A 9,859-nucleotide genomic window follows, 5' to 3' on the forward strand; every position below is an offset into this window, starting at 1 on the left:
ATGTTTTTTTTCACCCAATGAATGAAGAAAAAATGCCATTAATGTTTTAATTTTAGTATTCATAAGTATTATTATCATAATTATTATTATTATTCATAGAATGGTAAAATAATTTGGGTTGGAAAGGATCATAAAGATCTCCCTGCCATAGGCAGGTACACCTTCAACTAGGCCAGGTTTTTCAAAACCCCACCCAATCTTGGACACTTCAGAGAAGTCCAGATAGAAGATATCTGTAGGTCTTCCTCGCCCACTGATACAGTCACTCCATCATAGAAGGCCACTAGATGATTCAGGCACAATTTGCCTGTCGTGAACCGTCCGCTGTGGCTTGGTGTTGCTGGGGCGCGATGTGCCGCCACCTTCCTAAAAGGTCTCCTTAGCGAAGCTGCTCAGCAGAACCACCACACACTCACACGTGTACACGCACACACACACAGATAGCTCCTTAAAATAGGTCAATGGCAAAGAGGCAGGAAGGGTCTCCGTATAGAATTCCACGGGAGAGGTTTATTGCAGCCACGCTCGTGAAGGGTTCCAGGGACAAGGACAAGGAACAATGGAGGGTCCAGGTTTAAGTACAGAAGCGGATCGAGCATCAGGGACCAATGATCTGAGGGCACGGGGGCGGTACACAGGTGGGACTAGGGTATGGGAACCAGTGGGGAAACTCTGGGGGAATGGCGATGGGGCAAGGGCCAATGGGGAGAACCTGGAGTGGAGAACCTTCTAGGGCAGGGACATATGAGGTAACAAGAGGAGGAGAGGCCAACGGCCAACCAGGGAAGCAGAACTGGAGTACATTAACATAGCAAAGCAGGGCAGCCTGGGGGAAGCCTTTTCTGTCGCTCTAAACTGGGGAGGATCTCTGATCTTAGGGACTGTCCTACCAGTGGACTGTCTTTGTCCCTTGTACCACTGACCACCACACTTCCCCTTTGTGAAGCCGTGTCACCTGTCCTTAACCACCTCTTTGTCTTCATTATGTTTTGACATATCTTCCAGCAAGATCTGTACCATGCTCTTGCTGGGTATAGAGGGTAGGAACTAAATAGTTCCCAGGGGCCTCCTTTTTACCCTTTTTGACACTGGGTGTGATGTTCCCGTTTCTTCCAGATACTGGCGACTTTGCCTAACTGTCACAAATTTTCAAATATGATGGACAGTGAATTATCAACTGCATCAACCAATTCCCTCAGGACCCTGGGATGAATCTTATCAGGTCCCATGGACTTGCATATGTTCAGAGTCCTCAGGTGGTCTCCAATATGATCGTCACTTATGGTGAGAGAGACTTCATCCCCTCTATCCTTGCCTTGAGGTTCAGGGACTTTAGAGGTATGGGGAAAGAAACTAACATTGCAAGTTGAGGCAAAAAACTGTTGAATCCCCCAGCCTTCTCCATGTTGGTTGTCACTGGTTGCCCTGTCTTATTTACTGGGGGGAGTATATTTTCTTTAATTTTCCATTTCTGACCAATGTTTCTTAAGAAGACCTTATTATTCTTTACATCCCTTGCCAAATTACACTTTATCTTTCCTAATCTCATTCCCCTATATTCTTCCCAGAACACACATCCCTGTGCATTTCATTCTTACACCTTAGTTTGACCGAGAGGTTCTTTTTCAGCCATGTTGGTGTCCTTGCTGTCCTTGTCCAATTGCTTACATGTGGGAATTTAGAGCTCTTTCACTCCAAGAATAATGTTCTTAAAGACCTTCCATCTCTGTTCAGCTCATATTATGGTGAACAGATGAAGCAAGATATACTGTTAAAATAACACAACCATAAGATTACAGGATTTTTCTATTTTCTCTCAAGGTTAAAATTTGTTACATACAAATCCTATTCTTTGTTCAGAAATCTATAGGTTTGTTTTTTTTTTTTTTTTAAAAGAGGAGTACATAGGGATTAAGCCTTTGACTTGCCTTCAAATCCTGTAATAATACCAATAAATACCCTTGCATTGCTTTGGAAATTTAGCACCTAACCTTATGTAATTAAAAACTGAGCTGTGAAATAGCTAGCAGCTGTATTCAGTCAAATACTGATATTTTACAGGTTTATGGTATTACAAGGTATATATCCCAAATCCTCAAATTAATCTAAGCTTGTCATCTCCCCTCTCAAAGTACAAAGGAGTGAATTTGAAGGAAACAGAAGTGCAAGATTTTTCTTCATTTACTGAACAAGCCTGATCTTATGACATCTGTCACTCCAAAACATTAAGTACGCTATTAAAGTATGCTCTCAGAAGCAAGTAAGCAAGCAACCTAGCAAGCAAAATAAATTTTATACAAAAGACTCTTTATATAAACTAGCTGATGCTAGTGATGAAAAAAGTGTACTTGCAGAGTTTTGGTAGGCATTGCCTAGTAACTAAGGAATGTTTGATGAAGTTGCTAAGATTTCAAGCATCTGATTATAAAGAAAATACATTTTATTTTATTTTTCTGACATTTTATTTAATAGCAATACCTATTGATGTTCTGTGCTTTAAAACTATTACTTTTTTATTTCATTCTATCAATTGGAAATAAGAAACATTTTTTACTACAAGTAAGATAAAAATCTGCACATATACATTTGAAACTGGGCCATGTATGCTTCATGTGGATTTACCATTTTACCTCATAAACCAGGTGCCAGCATCAGTAACAGCTCTTTCATGATTTAGGAAGAATATCATAATGCTAAAATATATTACTGCCAAATACATTTTAACACAGATGGATTTTGTCTCCTAAAATATTCTGCTATCTTAATTTGAGAGACTTCTTGAAGTATAGAGAATGCTGAATTAAAATGAGCTGAGTGCATTCTGCATGTGACACCTCTACAGATACAGGAATAACTATTTGTGTGAGAGAATTAATCATGCTTGACAGAAACAACCAGTAGCAATAAATTTTATTTCCAAATTAATCTATTAAATGAGGCTAATATTACCTAACTTAGTAAGAAAGCAAAATATTTGATATGCTTGGCTTAGGGTTTATCATTAGTGAGCCTAGTCTAAAATAATTTCTACACTTGAAAACCTGAAGAATAATTGTAGAAAATTTTGACACGTGATCCTACTAAAACATTGAAAATATGAAAGCTGTGATGGCAATTAATCACACTATTTACACAGGAGAATTTGATTTTCCAGATTATATTTCTACATGATGCACTTCTATATTTTATCAGTGTAAATGAAAAATGAACATGGTAACATTTATATTTACTACATTGTGTATTAATAAAATGAAATTGTTTTGTCACAAGATATCATTTGCAATGCTACAGTTTGGGATTTAAGTGTGTTCATCTATTGAAGGAAACACATTACTAACTGAACCTCCCCATTTTTATCTTTATTATCTTTTATCTTTATCTTTATCTTTATCATTCTTTCACTGTACTTAAATACTTTCCACATACTACCTAAATTCCCAGTTTGTCTCTCTGGATTGCAGAAGCTGTGGATTGCTAACACAACATATATATGTATATATTTATATATAGTTTGGCATCACTTCTGACTCATTGGCCATGGAGATGCAGAGAGCAATGTTTGTGTAAATTCTGCAGGTCTGACTGAAGCTGATGGACTGCAGGACCTTGTATGTGTGCTACCACACACATCAGCCCATGGATTAATAAATAGCAATGCCTTTATTGGTAGCACATTACACTTGAATGCCACTGACATAAGGGTGGGCAACAGAAGTGGTCTGATCTTGCTCTTACTTGCTGCCTGCTCAGATCTCACCACCCCCTGAGGCACATACACAAGCATGGGTCCCATCAGAATCTGGCTGTGACCTCTGGTCTGTCCCTCCAGAACTCAGCCTTCAGACTCCTGCTCTCTGGGCTGTGCAGCTCTGGCTTCTCAGCTAACTCAGACATCTCAGTTTCAGGACAATTAGTCCTCTCTTGTACATCTATGCCAGCTAACAGGTGGCATCATTTCATGCTTATGGTGTAGCAAGGAGACAGTTGCTCATTTATCAATGCTAGAGAGAGACCAAATCCAAATACAGGAAGAATTATTTGTTCTCAGAAAACTTCCTCAAATGACTCCCAATTCTATTTGTTCTGTATGTGGCCATGGCCATAAATATAGCCAGGCCTGTCAGCTGCTAGAGGGATCTCACTGTAGAAACATGTATCTCAGTAGAAATCCTCTTGGCCACCCTATTTACTCTTCAAACTTGGTTATGATATACTCTTCCATCAACATCTCTCCAGGTGGTGAAATTTCAGCATATTCTCTGAGCTGGTCAGCTACAGCCTGGCTTGCATGCAAAGTTACTAGAGGATCTAAGGCTGTAGAGTCCTTGTTTATGACATTACACAATTTCATCATCCTTCAGTCTTTCAAAATCTTCTCTCACTTACAAAGCATGTTTTCATTTAACAGCTATGCATCATGCTGCCTTTAACAATATTATCTTCACCTGTCATATCCTTCCCCCTCCCCTTTTTGTTTCACTTGCTGCTTGTTATAATGATCTGTCTCACTGCCAGAATGGGTAGCAGAAGAGGTTAAATGCAGACTGTTCACTTGAGCTCCTTCTTTGCCTGCACTGAAAATGTGATGGGAAAAATTGCAGTAAGGTTGACTGCACAAATAATCCATGTCCATTTATTGCATACTTGAAATCATGCAACTTTTCCTATTTTGTGCCTTGATTTTGAGTGGGCTTGTCAAAAAAGAGGTTTTTGGTGCAGGTGGTTTTTGTTCCCCTAACTGCTCTGTACTTCAGTCAATATAACAGATCTCTGCTTGAGGGTTAGAGGATTCTAAATCCTCCCAAGAATCAGGAAGATCCCTTCTGAGTACACATTGTTAGTAAAAGCATGCGTTCTCCTCCTCCAGCAGCAGCTGAAATATAATAAAGCCAGCTACCTAAACAAAAGGACAGTTAAATCTTAGCCATGCCATAGAGGATTGGCATTTCCAGTGGAGATATGTCTTCAAAAGTACTCTATACGAAAATTTCATTTCAGGGGCTTTGAACAGAATTGATGCCTTCCAGAGATCACTCTTCCCATCATAAATAGTAGAGATCATGCTACTTTAGATACAGCAAGGTTCCATAGGAATAAACTATGATCAAAGACTTTTTTTTTTCTTGCTTTTATAGTTCCGTTCTGTGGCAAATAAGGAGTAAAAGTGAACTGAACATTTGGTTTGCCTGAGGCAACCGTATGAACATAGCTCCACTCTTTCGCAGCTTATATTGTCTTCTGTTTGGATTTGATAACTCTTCAAAATAAGCCTGGGTTCACTTCTCTAGTGCAACTGTCAGCTTCTGTAGTGATCCTCTCTGAACTGATTCTTTTCAACAGAATGCAGCACAATCACACAAAACTGAGTGTTCTTGGAAGAAAAAAGAAAAATAGTCGAATGAAAGATAGAAAAAATATATTTTGTGTTCAGTCTGTTAACCTTTAACCTCTAATAATTTCTAAGTTGCAGGAAAAAAGATCATAATTTCCCATATTAATTATATCATCATGAAGTCTAAAATATTTCTATTTGGTACAGATTAGAATAAAAGATTTTCAATTTAGTTTCTTTGTACCAAATTAGTGCTAAACATTTTAAATGTATAGTAAATCCTCAGCCTTGTATGCAATACAAAATAGGGTGCAACCTGGCTATATTTTCAAGTTGAATTTCAATGCAAGTTGAGCTAGGAATGAAGTTTTAATTAACTGAGGCTGCTGAAGGACTGGAACACTGATCACAAGGGTTAGTTTTTTGCTTAGTTTTGTGGCAGTGTCTTGCAAGGTGAAGAGTCATGGAAAGGTGTTCTCTTTTATAAAAGAGAATATAAAGGGAAAAATAGCTGAGAAAAAAATGAGTGAAGGAACATCCTATGTAAGGTTTCCTTTGCATTATTAAAATGCTGTATATGTGTATAGATATATACACAGAGATATAGATGTACCTAGAGTGCAAGCTCTGTTCTTATATAACTATGTTTCAGTACAAAGTGTTTACTTTGGGATATAAACAGAAATACTAGAATAAAAAATTAGTTCATAACATATAATACTACAAACTGAAGAGAACTTTTTGTGACATTTGTTTCTATCTCAAAAGCTACATAAATCCACTTGAATTACTGATTATGGTTTATGATGGTGCTATAAGGAGAAGTCCAAAGTCCTGCATGTGTGGAGGAACAACCAGTATATGTTGGCGGCCACCCACCTGGAAAGAAGCTTGGTAGAAAAGGCCCTGGAGGTCCTGGTGGACACAAAGTCGGACATAAACTAGTGAATTGCTTTTGCAGTAAAGAAGGTTAATGGTGTCCTGGGTTGAATTAGATGAAATATTGCCAGCAGGAGAAGGGAAGTGATCCTTGCCCTCTACCCTGCCCTGGTGAAGTCTCACCTGAACAGCTCTGTCCATGTCTGGGCTCTCCAGTAGAAGAGATACGAGGACATATTGTAAAGAATGCAACAAAGGGGACACTGGAGCACTTCTCCTATCAGGAAAGGATGAGAGAGATGAAGTGCTTGACCTGGAGAAGAAAAGGCTCAGGGTAATCTCATCAATGTATATAAGAACCTGAAGGGAGGGTGAAAAGAGGATGGAGCCAAGCTCTTTTCAGTGGTGTCCAGTGACAGGACAAGAATCAGTGGATACCAGCTGAAACATGGGAGGTACTGTCTAAACATCAGGAAACACTATTTTTCTCTAAGGGTGATCAAGCATGGGTTGCCTGGGGATATTATGTAGTATCCCTCTTCCAAGGTATTCAAAAGCCATCTGGACACAGTCCTGGGCAACTGGGTCTAGGTGGCCCTACTTGAAGGTGGATGGACCAGATGACCAGAGCTCCCTTCCAATCTCAGCTGTTCTGTGATTTTGTGGTTCTGTGACATCTTTCCTCTATCGCATACCTTCCTTTTTGATTTTATTGTATTTTATTGATGTATAAGTTAACATTGGGTGTAATCAGTACAGCACTTCTGAAATTGTACTTTATATGTTAAGTATGTACTAAACAGAAGTTGTGAGTTCCAAGAGTTCATGGTTTTAAGACATGAACTCAGAAGAATGCTAGGGCATTTATTTTAAATGATAGGGCTTTCCATTAAAGTATATCAGGAAAGAGTAGAGTTTATCCCTATTAGATATTTACTTATATGCTTGAAAATGGAGATTGTTCCTATATTTTGAAAATGTCCTTTATGACACTGAGTCTCTATTTTAGCAACTGTTTATTTAGTTTTGAAATTGCAACTGTTTCAGATAATCTTCTGTCACTGAAGATAGATCTTCAGTTATGGCAACAATTTTGGACACCCAGTATAATGGGCCATAACTGGTAAACTATGAAGAAGATTTTAAAATTTATTTGATTTAAAAGATTAGTATCTCAAGACCTTCTGAAAATGCACATTAATAGTAGTTTCTCATTTAAGATCTGGTCTCTAATATCTACCAAGTTACAAAGTACTAGATTTCAAAACTTTGACATTTATTACTTAAACAATTTTTGACCTACTTTCCCATTGGACAGGATTTTTTCAGCATGAAAGCTATCACTTAGAACAATAAACCTCTCAAATAGTATTTAGAGTTGAGGAAGAATCAAACACAACGTTCCTGAGGTAAAAAAAAAAGACTTTGACTAATGATAGCAGTTGCTTATTCACCTCCTCGGTAGGATTAGGACCTTATAGATCTCACTGTTGCACTCAAAAAAAAGCCAGTATGCCAAGAAACATGACAGTAATAATTTTTGGTGTAAGACAGCGGTTAACATTGTTGTTATTGTCCTAGGACTGGAAAGGCTATTCTTGTTTTGGAGCAGCATTCTCATTCTAACTTGTCAAGGGATACTGCACTTTTTGACTGCCTTAAATGTGCCTGCTTAACATCCTTTATCTCTATGCTGTTTGTACCACAACCTCGTTTAACATGTAGCAACAAAATCTTCATATGACAGGTTTTTTGACTTGGTATCTTCACCATTCCTTTTATCAGAAATAGCCGCTATTTCTGATAATTACTTTAGGAGCCAATAATGATTTCTCATCAGCTTTTGCCTTACTGGTGCGGGTGGTTTATCAGTTTCACTACGGTCACTTGCAACATGTAAACTGAATATATGTTTCAGCATATACACTGAAACAATGTGATTCGACTGGTGAATTAAAAATAATATTAAAGGATATACAGGATATACAGGACAGGATGTTTAACCTGTTTTAGTTTGAAGTGCTAGGAAGAAAAGAATAGTAGCTTGGAAAGATACTACCTTATGAAATACTATATTTAAATCAATATAATCTAAAACAGTGCAGTGGAATGTACATCATTATATTTAATGAAAATATTTCACAGATTTTTTGCCTAGATATAGTAAACTTAAATGATATAAGAAGTAAGAGACTAGCCTTCTGAGACTTGGATTGCAATATATCTTGTTAAGATTGTTCAACTACTACTTTTACGTATAAATTTTGATGAGGAGATGAAGAAGAAAACTTTCACTTATGACAGTGAAACCTGCTGAACTTTATGGACTTCTCTGTCTTAGTGACTATGATGCCTTAGGCATCAATTATTTAATTAAAACTTATATCAATAAGTATATAAAAAATGAGATCAAATGAAAAAAATCCAGAGAGACCATACATATTGAAAATACGCCAGATTCTTTACTTCAAGGTAATCTTATTTTGCAAATCCATAAAAAAAAGCAACTCAGTAGTAACTCAGACCTTGCAGAATTTAAGCCTGCATCTGGTGGACCTGCCTTTCTCAATAACATTCACTGGCCCTTTAGAAGTCATAGATAGCCCCCTGATAGAACACAATCCTGTGGTGCAAATGACCGCCCACAGGTAAGAAATGCAACAGCACATCCCTTCACAGCAGGCTTTAATATGGCCAGTACAGTAAGTATCCTCTATCCTCAGTCTTTTTTAAGACTGATGACTTCCACACAACAAATGAATGTGCACTACACACACACACGTGTTTTTTGGATGTCTGCGTCTCTATGCATATACAAATAAGATTTACCTACAATTCCTATGGCTACTTTTTGCAATTCATGAACAGCAATAATAACATCTATTATTACTGTTTTTTTGAAAAGGTAAGAACTTCATTATGAAATGAAGATAAAATACTAATCACAAGTATGTAATAATGAATTCTAACAATGGTAAAAATACATTTTTATATTTAAACACTAGATTTCCAAAATAATTAAGAATTTGTTTCCAAAGTCATTAAATATTTACTTATTAAAATATTACTGTTTCATTTTTTCCAGTTATTTTTTAAAATTTGAAATATTTGAGAAAATAAAACCTAATTTTTATGTGATAGCCTGCTTATGTGCATTTCCAGTTTACTGCAGATGCAAAGAAGGTGTATAGATTAGCCAACAAGTATCCTGAGACAAACGTAATATAAATTTTAGGGAAAACAAACAAGTAAGCAAGAAAACATAAATTTCCTTTCAAAAAACCACCAAAACAAAACAAAAACCCCAACCCTAGAGAAGCAAGAGATTAAAAAAAAAAATCAGGCAGATAATAAATCCAGAAATAGAAACCTTTTTCTGTTTTGAAATCTTTACAAAATAACAAAAAAGTAACATTTGGAAGGAAGTTCGTTGCAGATTGTATAAACATTTTAGAAGCATCATAAACAAACATTAAATTATTTCATAGGGTCAAGAGCTTAATAGACTTGAAATACCAAAATTAATGTCAAATATGAAAGCTTGTGAAATTTTAATTCACTGTTTTAGTATCCTTCTTCTGCATTAAAATGCAGTCTTTACTTACTTAATTGACTACATTTCTTCAGACAGATCCCAACACAATCAGA

The sequence above is a fragment of the Corvus cornix genome, chromosome 1, assembly GCF_000738735.6.
Source record: "Corvus cornix cornix isolate S_Up_H32 chromosome 1, ASM73873v5, whole genome shotgun sequence".
NCBI lineage: Eukaryota > Metazoa > Chordata > Aves > Passeriformes > Corvidae > Corvus > Corvus cornix.